At 34.9% G+C, this 19061-nt stretch overlaps 1 protein-coding gene and 1 pseudogene across 2 annotated transcripts in view; one reads left to right on the top strand and one right to left on the bottom strand.

The window, feature by feature from the left end:
• FTCDNL1 (formiminotransferase cyclodeaminase N-terminal like) overlaps positions 1-19061 on the bottom strand; it is a 130991-nt gene that overhangs the window by 66209 nt on the left and 45721 nt on the right. The window lies entirely within an intron of this gene.
• Positions 15512-16767, top strand: LOC130453743 (ribosome production factor 2 homolog; annotated as a pseudogene).

Consider the following 19061-nt stretch of genomic DNA (forward strand, 5'->3'; position numbering starts at 1 on the left):
GCAATAACATGGGAACATTGTGTATCATTCTTGCCATTTCTCCAAGTGATTAAAGGCTTCTGCTTTGTGTATCTTGCTCCGGATGCTAATCCTGAAGCAATAATCATCACAGAGAACACAATGAAGTTGCACATCTCTATCTTTATGCACACATCACTCTAGGGAAAGAAGTAATGTGCATCGAAGGCTGAAAAGAATTCAGTCCTCCTCCTTGTGTCTTTTGACACATTATGTGTTCGTGCTGTTATTCTGATGGAATTCAGTTGGCTTTTTTATCCCATCCTAAGCCCCCCTTCTATTTTCTCTCCTCTTTTATTCTCTCATACACACAGAGCCTGATCATCACCCCTATTCCTTTCTTACACAGGGAATATCAGGAAGCGCCCAACAATGACCCTGTTATAAGATAAATTATCCATCTAGTTTGTGGAATAATGTTGTTTAGAGAAAAGTCGGATGGCATAGTGGATGGAGGGCTTAGGAAGACCTGGGTTCAAGTTCCATCTCTACCAAATATTGGTAATATGACAAGTCACTTCCCCTCTCAGTGGCCCAGGCAACTCTCTAAGACTCTACATTGCAGAGAAGGTGTCCATCTTCATTGGTAGAGAACACAGGAATTCTCTGTATTTGTGAAATTACATTTCTGAACCATTTCCCCCCCCCAAAAAAAAATAAATGCATAAAATAGAGCTATTAATGGTAGATTGGGTCCCTTCAATCTGACTCTCAGACTACTGAGTGAAAATAGATAAATTCTAAAAGCCTTTGGACCCAATTCTAAGTCATACGACTTAAAAGAATCCTGTCTTTATATCCTTAATGCTTAGTGCGCTGTCTGGCACTTGTGGTTGTTGTTCAGTTGTGTCTCACCATCTATGACCCCATTTGGGGGTTTCTGGGCAAAGACACTAGAGTGGTTTGCCATCTCCTCCAACTCATTTTACAGATGAGGAACCAAGGCAAAGAGGGTTCCGTGACTTGCCAACAGTGACATAGCGAGGAAGTGTTTGAGGCCAGACTCGAGGCTCATTGCTCTATCCACTGTGCCACCTACCTGTCTCCTCTATGTCTGGCTCATAGTAGAGGATTAATAAATGTTTGTTTATTGCTTGATTGGTTGACATCTTGGGTAAACATGAGAAAGTACTGTAGTAAGAGCTGAGAATCTAGTCCTGACTCCACAACTGTGACGTTTCTAAGTCTTTTGATTTCTGAGCTTCCATTTTCCCATCTATGAAATGTAAAGGTTTGACTAAATGAGCTCTCATATAATAATAATGTGCAGAACTGGACAGCTGAGTACTGAAATGCTACCAGGAAAAGATCTGTTCCCATAGAATAAGGAGCCACTGAGCATGAGACATAGAAGAATGTGCAATAGAGAATTTCATCACAAAATGAAATGGTCAGAGTAAGGACCAGAAGCTCCCTGCAATGTTGGAGTAAGAATGTTTTGGGTTTTTTTTCTTAATCTAGTCTTAACACAAACCACTGACACAGAAATAGTGTACCAAGTTCTGGAAGCAGAATGGATTGGGCTTAACAAGTGTGTCAAACAAAAGTCAATGACAGCAGATGTAGTATTTAGAATCAACATTAGTTGTAATTTGGATTTTAACTGTAACATTTATGATAGAGAAATATCATATATATAAATATAGGTATATGATATATTATATGTTTCATGTATATGTTATATATAGTAAAAGTTACTAATATTTTATTCAATTTATAGAATATACTTGATTTTCCCCTATAGGTTACCTTAAATATATGCATATTAAATATAAGATGCATTTTATATAGAATGTGTTGATATATTTTTGATATATTGATATAAATGTGATATATTTTATTCATGTATAATCTTTCTGCAGTTGCCATTGTATATTTAAAAATTCACATAAAGTTAACTTAGTAATATGGGTATCAAATGTAACATATACATATATGTTCTACATATATTTTACATTTAATATGCATATACCTGAAGCATTTCTCTGTATACATATGTATGCATATTTTTACATATGGATTACATTTAATACACAACTACCTAATACAACTTATAAAGAAAATCAACTATAATCTATTAAGTGACTAAAATATTAATAAAGTTTAATATAAATTATCATTAAAAACTGATTGGGCAAAATATTGCCAGTAACTATACATTAATTGATACAATTAAATGTCATCCCAAATAATTCAGCATTTTGTACCATATAATCCTGATAACTTCCTTATAATAAAGAAATAATTTCATACTAATCAATATTTTCTCACTTGGCCATAAATCTATAATATTTATCATAAAATATTTACATATTAAAATTTTATTAGGCTCCCAAATCTATTATTATTATTATTAGATAAATTTAAAAAGTCTCTAATCAGTTTTTTTTTTTCTAAACCCTTACCTTCCATCTTGGAGTCAATACTGTGAATTGGCTCCAAAGCAGAAGAGTGGTAAAGGCTAGGCATTGGGGGTCAAGTGACTTGCCCAAGGTCACACAGCTGGGAAGTGTCTGAGGTCATATTTGAACCCAGGACCTCCCATCACTAGGCCTGGCTCTCAATCCACTGAGCTACCCAGCTGCCCCCATCTAATCAGTTTTTAATATTTAAAATGAGAAATAATTTTACTCAGAAAATAGACAATTTATAACCAAAAAAAAATTTAGAATAGTATCTCTTTTAAATAAGTAACGCATACTTTCTTCCCCTCCCTATCCTCCAACAAAGTGAGTTATTTTTAAGTTATTTTTAAGATTATATTTAAGATTAAGAAAACTATTTTTCTTATTAAATGTCAAAGCAGAATATGTTTTATATGTATAAGCAGTAAAAAAATTCTAGTTGGACTGAATATTTAAGAGTTTGGTCTCCAGGAATTCAATTACTAAAATTCCCAATAAATTACTCAAGTCAAAATGGCTTTTATGGTAGTTTATTTACAAACAGAGAGAAGAAAGTAAGGAAAAGGAAAAAAAGAAAAAGAGAGGGAGAGAGAGAGAGAGAGAGAGAGAGAGAGAGAGAGAGAGAGAGAGAGAGAAGGTAGGAATTCAGAGGCCCCAGTGCTGGGGAGGGGGGTCCAGAGGATTAATTTATCATGGCTTCTAGCCACAAGGCCTCCTCCAAGATGAGGGGCCTCTCCAGAGGCTGGTGCCTCCAGAAAAGCCAAGAAAAGGGAGTCAACCTTTTAACTCACCACGTATCAGTCCAAAGGGAAGCAGTCAGAGATCTCAACCGAAGGTTCTTCAAGGCCAGGTTCCAAGGCAAAGACCCCCCTCACAGGATGTGGTCACCTCAAAGCCTTCCTTCTACCTTTACCTGTACCAATGGGGTCTTAAAGTTGGCTTTGGACGGCCCAGGGGGCAGTCAGTTGTTTCTGATTTGTTAATTGCTAGCACACCTGGGTCATAGATAGACCTTCCCCCATCCACACTTAATCCTTAAATTGGGGTGTATGCATTCCTGGTGACTAAAAATCTAAAGAATAAATAGGGTGGAGTTATACCCATTTTCACAGATGAAGAATCTCTTTGCAATCACAGCTTCTAAGGTAGGGGAAACAAACTCTTTTTAGCTTAAATTTTACTTCGAGTCAAAATTACATTTCTTAGTCCCAAAAGAAAAGGATGATGATAAACCTCTTTTAAGTAGATGGGTTTCTGGCCTAGCTGGAAAAAAGTTTTTTTAGATCCCTATGGTATATTGTATACATACTTATGTTAAAGTGAGTTTTTAAATGTAACAAAGTTTGCTTAATTTGGAACTCTTTCCATTACAGCAGATGGTCTGCTCATGGAAAAATAGTTATATAATTTTTATTGTTCTCTTAATTCTAATATTTTAAAAGGTATAAGTTTAGCCATATAGGAAACTCAAACTATCTTTTCTTTCCCCCTAGGGAAGGCTGCACAAAGCAATAGTAGTAATAAATAATCTTTATTGTCTGCTATGTACAAAGCCTGTCAATTGAAAAGATAACTAAGATACTCTTTTTACCATCAAAGATTTTATGATTAAATATATCTATTTCCCATTAAGTTCTTTGCCAATGATTCATGACATTGAATCAGTCCTTAAGTTCTCACTTGAAAAAAGCTATCATCATATCACTCATGACAAAAACAAAAATGAGCTAATTTTAGATTAGTCATGTAATATCTGCTAGACATTACCATTATAGAAGCATAGAATGTGAAGAGACTCATAAAAGTCATGTGGTTTCTTCTTCTGTCTCTAGCAAGGCCAGTGTATATATGGGAGATAACTTTTATGTTAGAACTTTCTAGAATAAAGGCCACACAAGTTCTTTTGATAACTTATTCCAATGATAATCACAGGATCATAAGTCATAAAGCTTTAAAAAGAGCATTAGAAGTTATCTTATCTATTATCATTTTACAGATAAGGAAACAAGCTCATAGAGATTAAAAGAATTACCTAAATTTATATAGACTTTAGTAGGAGGCAGAGCCCAATCAGATGGTTTAGCTTAACTTGGAATGATTTAAACCTATTTTTTTCTTGTTTAAGTACCCTAACCATTTGCACAGAAATTATTCCTGGGTCACTTTCACAAAAATTCTCTTTAAACCTGTTCCTCCTTACTTTCTTTTTGATTGCTCTTCTTGAGACATTTTCCAGTATTTCTACATTTTATTTCAGACAATAGACAATGTTCTTTAAATTTAGGTCTGAATGACTTCATGGCTGAAGACAGTGAGAAGATTATTTCTGTGTATGTGGAGATCCAACCATAATGTATGTATAAAGTGAGGATTATAGTTTTTATACCTTATATTAAGTTTGATCATTAACTTTGTGTTAAGGAAAAAGTCACATTTTAAAATGAAATTTCACAAGGCTCCAAACCAATAATAGAGCTTCAATTATTTGCAGCTTTTCCAGCAACTTTAAAACAAGTAATACTGAGAAGTAAATGATTGGAAGCCATTACAAAATATTTTAAAATAAAACCACAAAGGTTGGCCATTGTTCTATACATTTCATCAGTTTTGTTCAAGATAGAACAACTAAGTATATATACATGTAAAACAAATAGCTAATTCATGATTAACCAAAGAATGTATCAAGAAATTATGATAAATTTTTATCATTTCCTGTACTACCATCTGGAGCAGTTCAAATCTAATCACAATGTGTCAGGAGTTGAAAAACTCAGATATATACAAGAGGATAGGATATTAGAATATTTTGCCATTTCATAGTACTGTCATATATTGGTAGCTGCTACCCAAGAATGGTTCTTTCTCTTTAACTATACAAGACTTGGACCAAGCAACAGGGACATTAAAAGATTGATGAGCTCTATCTTCTTCAGGTGTTGGAAGATTAGAACAAATTTATTTTGTTTCTCAATCTTAGAATTGAAAAAAGTACCTACCAAGAGTAGACGATATCCCCAAATCCAGCTTGCACATTCCCATAATGTTAATTCATTACATAGAGTTTGAGGAATCAACAGATAACTGATGTTCTTTTTATCTTAGAAAAGAGCAGGCTACTCAATGAGTCAGGTTACCCTCTGAGCCAAACTAACCCAGAGCCTATCCATGGACCACTCTTAAGCATCTTCAATGTATATTCTTGCTATAGCACTCCACTAATGACTAGCTTCCCATAATGGCGGGTCTTCAATATTTCTACAGCTATTGTATATTAGACAATCAGAACCAAGAAGTATCTGCTTTTTTCCCCTTAAATCACAATACTTTCTGGCATTACTGTTTCTAGTCTGATCTTATTGTGAGTTTTGAATCTACTTTTTTTTTTCATTCAATTGAGCTTATTGAGCACATATTGTGAAGTGTGAATCAGCCTTGCTTTGTCTAGCATCAGCTACTTTAAAATCAATCAACCAAAACTGAAAATACCCCTACTTAATACTTTGTAAGCCATCAAGTAATAGAATTCACAAGTCACTTACTTGGAGAAGTAAGAGAATTCACAAGTCACTTACTTGGAGAACTCCACCCTTTTAACCCAATCAATCAGAAACCTGATAAAAAGTTGACACCTTCAGAAGCCTACGATAAGAGTTTACACCTTCAGAGGATGAGAAGTGGATCCAACAGGCACTGTACCCCTGGGCAGTGCTAGGCAATTTGGAAGCTGTGATTGGCCTCTGTGAAGAGGGGAAGGGACAGGAAAGGACTATAAAAGTCCTGAACTTTTTTGGCTAGAAGTCGTCATCTTTGATAGTCATCCTTGACTGATGACCTACCTCTTGGAGGTAACTTGGGACTTGGACTGCCTCTTGGGTGAATGATTATCTGGCCTTCCTTTCCTGGTGTCTGGAGAGAGATTAGTTTTAGAGAGACCCTCCCTTCTTGAAGGAGGCCATTTGGGTGGAACTCTGGGTCCTCTGATTGAGGGTTAACAAGCCCTGCCGGGTTGAGCCTAGCACCAGAACAATATTTAGTGTGATAGGCTAGATATCTATCCTCTTTTTTATTTCTCTACTTTCGTTCTTTCCACCCTTTTGTAAATAAAAACTATTAAAAGTCATTTCGACTCGACCTATGATATTTTAAATCAGTGACCTCAAGATTATTTTAGAATCCTCTACTTACAATATTCTATAAAAGATTAATAGGTCACAGTGGGCCAAAAGCCTGCCTCAGAACCAGGAGGACATGGGTCCAAGTCTTGCCTCTGACACATTCTGTGGTGTAACCCTGGGTAAGCCAACGTCTCTATGCTTTAGAGCTGAGCAATTCTTTAAGATAGCAAAAAAGATGCTGGCCAACACTAGTAAAAAGAATTCCCTTCCTGCAGCTCCTAATATGTATGAAATAACAAGTCCTGTTCCAAATCCTATATGAAAGACATTGTGCTGGGTGACAAAGATGCAATGACAAAAATTAAATAATAATCATCCTCAAAAGCTTATATTCCATAGCTGGTGTTTGGGAGGAGACTGTTAGTTTCCACAGCTATAGTGTTAAGACAAATAAATGCAAGGTAATTTAAAGAAAGGGAAAGTATTAACAATTAGAGGTGTCCCACTTTTGTCTCTGTGCTCCCAGTGTCTGGGATGTGATAGGTCTGATGGCCTGTTCTAGCACTCATTCATCTGGACCTCGCTGCAGTATTTGCTAATAGGGACCACACTTTCCTACTGAAAACATTTTATTCATTTTGAAATAGACAAAATAGGATATGATTATAATAGTCCAAGATGCAATTGATAAAGACCTTAATAGAGGCAGTGGTCATGGGAATTAAGGAGGTAGATGGATATGAGATGTTATAGAATAAATTGCATCGGGTAACTGATTGATAGGGGCAGTGAAGTAGTTAGAAGAGTTAGGATGTCTCACAGGTTATGAACCTGCATAACTATGAGGAAAGAGGGTCATGTTGGGGCATCTCCACAATGCAAGAAGGCAGAAAGTGAAGCTAGAGGAGAATGTAGCCGTTACAAAGCAAGCCACCAAAGTCTTGATATTTTCTCCCTGGAAGACACTTGAATTCATTATCAGATTGGAAGTCCATTGAGGAAGACTCTAAAAAGCCCAATGCCCGACATTCTCTAGGTCATCCTGGGAAATACATGTCCTATCCGATCTAGCCCAAGAGAAAAAAGAGACTGTTCCTAACAAGATAGTTAATTACCATTTGGGAATTATAGCTAGCTTCAAAAGGGAGAGCAGCCCACAGCAGTAAAGCAATGATACTGTGTCCAGGCATAGTTCAACCAGATCTTCCAGTATTTAAAGAGGGAAAATACCCAAGAAGGTACCCAGGAGAATCTACTCATTAGCATTCCCTTAAAAATTTTATTTTGATATATTTACTATAAAAATTTTTATTTTATTTGCATTGATATCTTTATTTTTTATTTTGAATATATTCTCCCTCTTTCTCTATCTAGCAAGCCATCCCCTATAAGAAAAATTTTTTAAAAAGAAAAAAATCTGTTTATTTAAAAAAGTACAGTCAACAATGTTGGCATACTCAACAGAGAAAGGAAAGTTTCAAGGTGGAGCAGGTCCCTTTTCACAAAATCCTACCTCAATAAGGAAATCAATTAAAAATGGCTCTCATAAGGTCTTCTGTTATAACAATATGCCTAAAAAGGGAACTTTGCCCAGTAGACTCACTGAAAAATTCTAAGACTCACTCAAAATAAATATGCTGAAAAAAGAAAGCAAAGTTACCATTTAACTAAATTCATGGTTTTAGAATGAAATTTCCAAATAATTAGATGACAGCATTCAGAATATATGTATAAATCCCAAACATAAGACTGGCATATAATTTGGTGAATATCAAGATGTTATTTTCCCAAAATGAATAGTCATAAGACAAAATTAGTTCTCTCATATCAATCACCTTACAAAACTGAACTCTAGAGTTGCAAAATGTATTGTGGTTTTGCTATTGTTAAAATAACATATAAGATTAAAATTCCTTTGAGAAGTCCATTTTCAGTACTTTCAATTTTTACTTTAAGTTAAAACTAACATTCTACTGAAAAGGAACATAATATGTATAAAAAAGTAAAAATCACACAATAGGTATCTGCTGTAACAAAACTTTTAAAAAAGATAAATGATTTAAAAGGCTGTGTTTTATTAAGATGATTTACTACCTTGTCAGCATAGACTGTTTATTTTTTAATCCCTTAAATCAAGAGATGGCTTTTTAATATGCCACAATATAAGACACTTTCCTTCTTTATCTCTTTTGTGGAGGGTGGAGAATAGGAATGGTTTCTAATTTTGAAGATCCAAAAGACTTAATAACTGGATGAATTATATCTTAACATTCCCATTAATTTGTCCTCCAATAGGAAAAACCCACAATTTTGAGAAACTTATTATTATGGGAGGAAAGGCCCTGATGTATAATTGTAACCAAATATGAAAGCCCAGATTTTCTAAGCTAAATATTGCATGTTCTTCAAAAGATTTACAAATTCTCATAGACACAGAATTTGGAGAATGAAAAGATTATAATTTGACAAATTATAGATTTCATTGTTTCTTTTTTTGATGTGTGAAACCTACAAACAAATATCAAGAGATTGCATTGCAAGATTGAAAATCTCTTGTTTAGCTTTGCAAGGGACAGTGTCCTATGTGGCTTGCAACCCTGCCTTAAAAGAAAATGCAGTGTAATGTAAAAGACACTCTAATCACTACATCTAATTACAAAGAAGAATAACTCACTAAAATTTTTAAGGATCCTTGGGTGGGAGTGCGGTCAAGTGGTTAGATCCCAGGACTGCAAGTCAGTAGTCTTGGTTTCTATTTTAAACAGTACCTCTAGCTTTCTCCATGACCTTCAGTAAGACATTTAACCTCTTTGTTTCTCAGTTTTACTCATGTGCCAATCATAGTTAACAAAGTCTATTTCCTGCACAATAAATTGAGATCTTAAAAAAAAAAAAGCAACTGGAGTTAAATGATTTGCCTAGGGTCAAACAGTTAGGAAATGTCTCAGGTCAAATTTGAACCCATGACCTCTCATCTCCAGGTCTACAACTCTATTTATTAACTTACCTAGCTACCTCTAAAAAACTGAAACTGGTCATTTAGTTTTTCAAAGTGCTCCAAAATCCTTGATCATGAGTTCAAATCTTGATTCTACTTCTTATTGAGCAAACTGCTTAACTACTCTGGGTCTGTTTCAATAAATGAAGAGCTTGTCCTTAATGATCTCCAAGTCACCTTCCAGTTCTACATCTTGTGAGCCTCTGGACTGAGGTAGGAGTTGTTGCTCTAGACAAAAAGATGAGGTGCATTATTCTAAGGTATTTGGATTCTGCTGCATTGTCACACTTTTGTATTTTGTTGAGGTGTGGTGGTTTTAGAAGACTCTCCAAGTAATAAATGCAAATAACCATCTACCTTTTCTCTAAACTACTTTAGAGGTGTCTGGAGTAAATATAAGTAAGGGATTAAAATCCTACTGTACCTCCATGAATCAAAAGCCATGGTAGCTCTTGCTGAGAATAATTAATATCTAAATTCATTAAATATGGTTGACATGAAGATAGTTATTCTTTTCTTTCCTTAAAAAAAAAAGAAGCAGGACTCTATTGATTTTTCTGAGGCAAATAATGATTCTTGTTCTCCTCTCTGTCCCAGTTTTAGGTCATCATCTTTTAAACCAGGGAGTAAACCTTACATTCAGGAGATTCTATAATTTGCCAGGATACAACAGTACACAAATCCACAAAAAAGAAACATCAGGAATTGATGTTAGAATTTTAATCCAACATGTAATGAAGTTCTGTAAAAAGTGGCAAAATACTCAAGCTCTACCAAAAAAGCTCAATGTATGATCCAGCACAAACTGTTCTTAAAAATGCAATTAGCCAAGACAATGCATCATGAAGCAAATTAAAATAGTTTAAGGAAGATTCTATTGAATTTATTTGATTGGAATGCAAGGTTGATTAAAGCCTAAGTCTCAGGTTGAGAATCTTTAAGTCAAAGGTAGAGACATTAAGGGGTCATATTTGTCTTTTTGTCTTTCCGTGGTTAGTTAATCCAGAATTGTGTTTTGACTAGGCCAATCCCATCAATAAAATTATACAATATGAAGTGATTATCTGCAGTAATCACCCCAGAATATATCAAGTTGATATTAAATTAGAGAATGAATATATGAAAAAGCATTTATTTTATTAACATCTTATTTATTTTTCAATTATTGTTATTTTCAACAGTAATATCCCCAGTTGTCCCTGTCCAAAAAATGTACATCTCAAGCTTTACTGAGTCTATCACCTCTCTGTCCTGGAGATAGCTAGCATATTTCATCATGAGTCCCTAGGAATTATAGCTGGCCATTACATCATTCAGAGTCTTAAATCTTCAGAACATTGTTGTTATTTTATAAATTTTATATAAATTTTATAAATTTATAAATTATTCACCTGGTTTTCCTCACTTTACTTCAGTTCATATAAGTCTTTCCAGGTTTTTCTGAAACTATTCCCTTCATCTTTTCTTTTAATATAATAATATTCCATCACATCCATACCCCATAATTTATTCAGTCATTCCATATCTGAAGGGCACTGTTTTAGTTTCCAGTTCTTTGACATTAAAAAAAAGAGCTGATATATATATATATATATATATATATATATGTATTTTTACATATTGGTCCTCTTTTCCTCTTTATTTGATCTCTTTGGAGCATAGACCCAGTAGTGGCATTTCTGGGCAAAAGTTTAATAACTTTTGAGGCATAGTTCCAAATTGCTTTCCTGAATTGCTGAACACAGCTAAGTCAACAATGTATTAAAGTACCTGTTTTCTAATAGCCCCTCCAGCATTTGTCATTTTCCTTGTTATCCAACTTTGCTAACTGAGACTGTGAAGTAGAATCTTAGGGGAATATTAATTTGCATTTCTCCAATCATTAGTGGAACATTTTTTCATACAGTTATTGACAGGGTTTCTTCTGAAAACTGCCTCATGAAAATGTGTTCTTAAAGGTTTACTATATGACAGGAACTATATAAGTCAAATAAATATGATGGAAAAGCCAGAAACCCTGAAGAAATAAGTGATTCATTTTCAAAAATCTAAAAATAATCATATCCCATTCTCAGTTGCTTCTACATATTCATTTCAAATTTTCTACCCTTCACAAACCTTATATAAGACAAATAGAAAACTATACAAAAATCAAAAAAGTTTTGTCATTATAAATTTCCTTTTATTTCAACAAATATTTATTAAGAATCTATTTTTCAAGTCATTATACCAGGAATTGGGGGAGATAAAGTTCAGATAAAATGGGATTGCTATTCCCATGGAGTTTACTTCCCCCTTTAAAATCCATGGTTTTTTTTTTCATCCTTTATTGACCCTCCCTCCAAAATCTATCTCCTTTACCCTTCCCCATCAGGTATGATCTGTGAAAAGATTTTAAGAAATCAAACTCCTTACTCCTATTCATAAAGGAAGAATAATGTAGTGGAACAAGTACTAGACTAGGTCAGAAGTTGGCTCTTTCAGTCTCAGTTCTTCAGTTTATAACTGATGACCTTGGATAAGTCACTGACCTCTTCAATCCTTTTTTTAATGATAAAATAGGGAAAAAATATTTCCTTGACTACCTCATGGGATAGTTGTGGCAATGAAAAGAATATATATTATCTCTGTTTATATAATATATATTTATATTATCATTATATTAATATATTACATCTATTATGTACATTAATTATATTAATATAATACATCTATTATATACATATATATCACATGTATAAATATATTAAATTACTTCAAAAGTTGAACATCACTCTACAAACATGCTATATAATTCTGCCCTCATGTGGAGAATAAAAATAAAAATGAAGACTTTGATTGATATAAAAAGGAAGAAAATAAGCATCAGATGGGAGAAAATAGTTCTGTACTTGTGTTCAAGAATCTGTGTTTGAATCTTGCCTTATAGGTAACTATGAAGCCATGGAAAAGTCATATTGCCTCTTAGAGTCTCAGTTTTTCACCTATAAATTGAAAATAATACTTATACTACTCATCTCTTAAGGCTGTTACAATGAAAGTAATTTATAAACTGTAAAATGCTATATAAATATGAGTTATTCTTATTAATACAAAAACAAGCTCTTTCATCTCAAAAAGGTTAATTTTTAAAATTGTAAAATTGGAAATCTTACTTTCTTTCTCATATATACATTACCACTAATAGTGTCTTATAATGACAGAAACACCTGTAATTTATATATGGTTCTTTTAGTCATTGCTGCTAGACCTTTGCTCCAATCCCAGGAGTCTCATCCCCACCAATCCCAATTCTGTTATATAGTAGTTCAATGTAGCTACCCTTCAGTAATCCTAAATGTGCTATAGTGCTTTATGGAAGGGGAAGGAGTTGGTTTCTTTCATTTAATCTAGTAAATAGATTAAAGTCTCTGAAACTTGGCTAGAAATTTTAGGAAGGCAAGGAGTTCCTGTAGCATGTCAAGGTATTACTTATTCTATATAATGACAATTTCTTTATTTTTGACAAAAAATAAAATGTTACTATAAAATTAAAAACAATGATCTTACTAATTGTTCTATGTCATGGTCATCTTCCTTGGGTTTATTTTAAATTTGATGTCTGCAATAAATAATTCTTTTGTTAGGTTGCTAATGACAAACATATGTTTTTAAAGAATTAAGATGCAGTATCCATACAAAAAGGCAGCTAAATAATATTGTCAGTAAAATGCTAGGTGCTCACAACGAACATTAAGTTACTCGATGACACAAAACTACTAACATTATAAATGCTGGTAATGATACTCATCTTGCCAGATATAACAAGTTTTCAATCCAAGAGACAAAAATCTTCCATTTTTAACGTAAAAAAACTATGTGGTATTAACGGAAGAGGAAAACACAGTTGAATGTACTTATATAAGATACACATAACATATACTATATTAGAGGGTTGAGAGTACAATATACTCAGTTCTCTCTAAGATTTTAATTGCAGAGAAAATGCTGCCTTGCATTGGGTAAGGAGTTTCCTCATCTGTGATCACAGACCTAGAGCTAGAAGGAACCTTGGGAACTGTCTAGTTCAAATCCTACACATTATAAGTAATGAAACAGTCTGAGGGAGGTTAATATATCTATTATTACATATAATATATATAGAGAGACATAATATATCTATGACACACAGGGAGTGTCATAGGTGGGATTTGAACCTAAGTCCTCTTATTCCAAAACTAATTAAAATGAATTCTACTCGACATTCCTTCCTTTATAACATATCTTTTATGCATCCCTTTCCCTTTACTTACTCAGCTCTCAATTCTTTCCCCCCACCCCATCCATCCTCCATGCAGGAGGCCACAGTGATCTTCCTAAAGCACAGGTCTAACTGTCAGACCCCTACTCAATTTCAATGGCTTCATATTACTTCCCAGAACAAACATAAGATCATGTTCAGCATATAAAGCACTTTGCATCCTAGCCCAGTGATGGCGACCCTTTTAGACGTAGTACCCAAACTGTGCCCTCACACCCCAAGTGAGCAGACAGGGGAGGGAGGAAGGGCTCCCTCTGGGCTGCTGGGCATGTCCTCAGGCATGGGGAAGAGAGGAGGGAGCAGCCCCCTCCAGCTCACTTCCCATAGGTTGACCATCATGGTCACTCTCCTTACCTTTCCAGGCATCGTATACTTTACTTCCCTCCACACACCCTCTGATTCGAGGGTCCTGGATTATTTCCTCCCTCCACCTTCTTCTTAAGTGCATTCTCCCTGACTGTCCTTCTCTCCCATAAAACAACAAAGAGGAAAACAAAGGTTGGACAGAGGTTGGTCAAAGCCATAATAATAGTCCCTACATGTTGGAGTTAGGGGTTTATACTCTTATTAGTAATGAGGAGTCATTATAAAGGGTTTAGAACAATAAAAATGAATAGCACTTATATGGTGTTTCCAGGTTTAGAAAACCCTTTATGCAAATGTATTTCGGTCTAACAATAACACTGGAAGATAGCATTGTTAACACCCAGTTTTTAAACAGTTTGTTTTTAAACAAACAATAAAGAAGATGAGGCCATTTCCTTTAAAATAAAAATGTTTATTAAGAAATGAATGTGTCTGCTAACAGAGAATGGATCTTTTGCCTGCCCCTAAGTGAAAAGATGCTCAGACTTGACTTTCACTTTTATAGGCACTGTATCCTCTTCTGGTTGGCCTGACAGCGTGTCCCTTGGACTTCCTTTGGCAGTCCCTATTGGTTGATTCTGAGAGAGGAGAGAGACCCCAACTCCTCCTTCCCTACATCATAGAGGCGGTCAATCTTTGCTTATATAAGGCCCCTGTACCATTTCACCAGTCGGGGAAATAGAGATGTAGCTGCCCCACTTTGCTTTCAAATGAGTCAAAGTTCAACATGGCTGACCCACCCTACCTTCAAATGACTTTAATCCTATCAAAGTCTTAACAAAAGTCCCAAGGTTCCAGCCCAGTTGACTGCTTTGGGGCCTGGGAAAGTACTTTAGCTTGGAAGCAGGTTGTTCTAGCCTGAACTTAGAAGCCTAAGGAAAATAATTTCATATAAAAATGTTACTAATAAATAATATAATTCAATATTAATTTTCCTTGATAGGTGTAGAACGGGTGCTTTGCCCATGGCCACATAGTTTTTTAAGTCTAAGACAGGATTCAGACTGAGATTTCTCACTTGACTCCAAGTTCAATTTTCATTTTACTACATCATTTTTCCTTTTGTAAAGCAGAGAAGTGACATGGTATTATCAGAGTATTAGAAAGATACAATGACAATGAAGTAGAAGGTGAATTAGAGAGGTGATATGCTAGAGACAGAAAATCAATTAACTACTATAAAAACACAAGTGAGAAGAGGATCATATTTTACAGCCTAAAAAGATCTTAGAGAGTTTCATCCTTAATGTTGCAGTGCATATGTGTCTTGGTGTCCTGGTTGCTGAAATGATGGCCGACTTGCACTGAATAGAAAAGCCCAAAACAAAACGGGTGAAGAGATTCCTTGAGAAGAGAGAGCCTAAACTCAATGAAAATGTTAAAAATGCTATGCTTATTAAAGGGGGAAATGCAAATGCAATAGTTACTCAAGTACTTAGGGATGTGTATGCTTTGTAGAAACCTTAGTGTTTTATATAAAAAAAATATTACAAAACCTTTTGAGGATCAGACATCACTGGAATTTTTTTCAAAGAAGTCAGACTGCTCCTTATTCATGTTTGGGTCTCATAATAAGAAATGACCAAACAATCTCATAGTAATGTAAAGATTAAAATTTTGGGAAACTGAAGCAGTTGGAAATTAGTTTCTCTCTGCAAGGAATATTATTTTTATGAGGTTTATTAAAGATTAAGGATTAAAGAAAATACAGAATAAGAAAGTACGTGTCTAGGCCCAGGGCCTAGACAACCTCACCTACATTATGAAAAGAGCCACATTTGCTTGCAAGCAGAAACAGGAAAAAAGAAACCCCTGCCATGGGCGGAGAACCTTTAAATAAAGATTTGCTCTCTGCGCATGTGAGAATTCAGTGAGATTACAAAGCATTTTGGGGAAGTGGAGCAAGGATTTCTGGGGATTGAAGTCCTGGATTCAAGTCCATTTTTACAGTAAGTTGTATGTATAGGATCATCATGTCCTAGATATGGTTGAGCTGGGTATTGAGAAGTTTGTCTCAATTAAAGATTTTAAGAACAGCAAGTGCCCTGAGGGGAAAAAAAAAACTATTGTTAATATTTTCTGGTGATGCTTTTGATGTAAGTTAAGATTATAGAAGATTGAAAAATCTTCTTACTGATTATTGTTGAAGAAATCAGGTTGCAGAACACTACAAATTAAGTTGGAAGAAATGGGACCATCGCTGGATCTGATCATGAGTAGAACATATTTGGCATCAGATGATCTTTATAAGTTATCTATGAAATTGCCTAAAGTCCTGAAGCCAAAGAAGAAGAAAAATCTCTCCCATGATACTTTTGGTACAATTTATGGAAGAATTCACATGCAGAAACAAGATCTGAATAAATTGCAAACCCGGAAAATGAAGGGGTTAAAGAAAAGACCTGCAGAAAAGTTAACTGATAATCAAGAAAACAAATCTAAGAAAATTAAGAGGAGGAAAATTGATTGAATTTAGTCTTCAGTTGTTTGCTATTTTCTTTTGCAGAAAAGAACTGTCAGATGTAAACAATTCTATAAAATTTATTACATGTATCTTTTATGGGTTTTTTTGTTAAGTAGTAAATTTTTAATTTAGATGATTAGATTGTAAACTACTTGAGAATAAAAACTAATTCATCTTTGTATCTCCAGTGCCAATAGAGTGCCTTCTAAACAGTAAGATACTTAAATGTTTGCTAAATCAGATTTCATCAGGATCATTCTTTTGATATAGAAGGAGTATGTTGGCATATAGCTTAAAATAAATGTAGTTTGCTTCAAAAAAAAAATCTTAGAGACCATAGAGTTCTGCCTGCCCCCTCATTAAACAGATAGAGAAACTGAGGCATAGAAGTTATTTGCCCAATGTCAGGATTTGAACCCTGACCCCAGGTCCAGTTCCCCATCTACTAAGTTTTCCTGTCTGATGAAATCTTGAACTAGGGTGGTTGCAATGGGAATGGAGAAAAACAGTGGATGTAAGAGATGTTGAAGAGGTCAAAATGGGAGGACTAGGCAACTTCTTAGGAGAAAGTTATGGGGGAGGAGGGGGAGAAAAGAGTTTATTGTGACTCTTAGACTTAATAGAATCACTGAATTTCAGAGTTGGAAGCCACTTAGTACAATTAACATCTAATATGAGTCCCTTCTACACTATATCCAAAAAAGTAATATTCAGCCTTTGTTTGAAGACCTTCAGTAGGAGGGAAGCTGATATTTCCTGAGGCAGAAGATTCTACTCTGGGATAATTCTAATTATTAGAAAATGTTTTCCTTATGTTACATTTAAATTTGCCTCTTGTCAATTCCTAACCCATGATCACTAGTCCACCCTCTGGATCTAAGTAAACAAGTATAATACCTCTTACACGTGATATAGAAATATCAATATTCTTATATAAGGAGCTAGCCATTTTCCCCTTTTAGACTAATTTTTGCCAGTCTCTGAAGGTTGCTTTATTTGTTTTAAACCTCTTCTGTTCTAGGAAAGATAACACCAAAAGATGGTATATCTGTCCCCTATCTTTATTTCATATGAGAAACTAGTATACTACAGGACCATGAAAAGCATTAGATAGGTGAGGGGCAAGAGAATAGAGGAAAAAAGATGGAAAAAAACAGATATCACTTAGTCGCAACAGGCTGGGAGCCTTCAACGAGATAAGACTAGATCTATGGGGGACTTTCCAAAGGCAAGCCCTCAGGCTTACATACATCTTTGGAACTAATTATTTAATAATTGATTTCTCGTTTCCATCCATATGATAATATTTTATCCTCTTTGTTGTTGTTGTTCAGTCATTTCAGGTATGTCCAACTCTTTGTGACCCCACTTGAAATTTTCTTGGCAAAGATTAGAACGGTTTGCAATTTCCTTTTCCAGCTCATTTTACAGATGAGGAAACTGAGGCAAACAGTGATTTGCCCATAATCACACAGCTAGTAAGTGTTTGAGGGTCATTTTATCCTATAAATAAATATTATACAAAATATCGTGAATTACATGCCTGAAGCAAGGAGCTAGTTTCATGACATTGGTGAGTTTAGGAATATATAATGACCAGCACTTTTGTACATGCAAAAAGACTAGGACTACCAATTTTATTTCTAAAAGGTATACATCATTAAGGCAGTATTAAAAAGCAAAGGTAGCAATTGATAAAGCTGTCAGCTTCACCTAGTCAGGTTAATTTTTTACCTATGAACCAGAAGCTTTATTAGAGTTGAAGGATTCCTCATCTCCCAGACCCAAACTACTCCTGTATTGTGTTTTGGGGTGTAAAATCTTCAAAAATGGGAGAACTCAGGCTCAAATGGGAGATAAATCAAGAATCTGACAGAAATTAGAAGGAATTTTCCAACCCCAAATTCTGAGTAGCTTGGTGGGACCAGGGACTTGAAATGAGAAAACTAGAAGGTCTATGGAAAGGGCAGACAATGTTAGCCTGGAATATCTCTCTCTATTTTTTGTTTGTTACGGCTAAAAAGAGCACTTGCCTCTTCCCCAGGAATGGAAGCTCTTAGCAATTTTTAGCCCTAGCCCTACGCAGCAGGTAACTTTAAAGAGGCTGCAACTCTGGAGAGTTTACCGACTTCCAGGTCTGCACAAAGGAGCTCTGCAAACACTGTCAAGGAAGAGACCTCTAGTGGAGATAGCTACCGCCCTGAGAAGTATAGCAGGGAAGACCAAAGCCCTGTAAAGACATGATAAGACTCACAGCACAGAGTAGCTATCCGCAGTGTCAGAGATATGATTTGCCCCCATCACTTCTGGTTTGGCAAATTGTAGGAGAGCATACCCAGTGTGAGTATGCTGTTTAATTAAATGTGTTTTGCTTTGAATTGTGTTCCTCTAGTTG

Source organism: Monodelphis domestica, chromosome 4 (assembly GCF_027887165.1).
Source record: "Monodelphis domestica isolate mMonDom1 chromosome 4, mMonDom1.pri, whole genome shotgun sequence".
In the NCBI taxonomy this organism is placed as follows: domain Eukaryota; kingdom Metazoa; phylum Chordata; class Mammalia; order Didelphimorphia; family Didelphidae; genus Monodelphis; species Monodelphis domestica.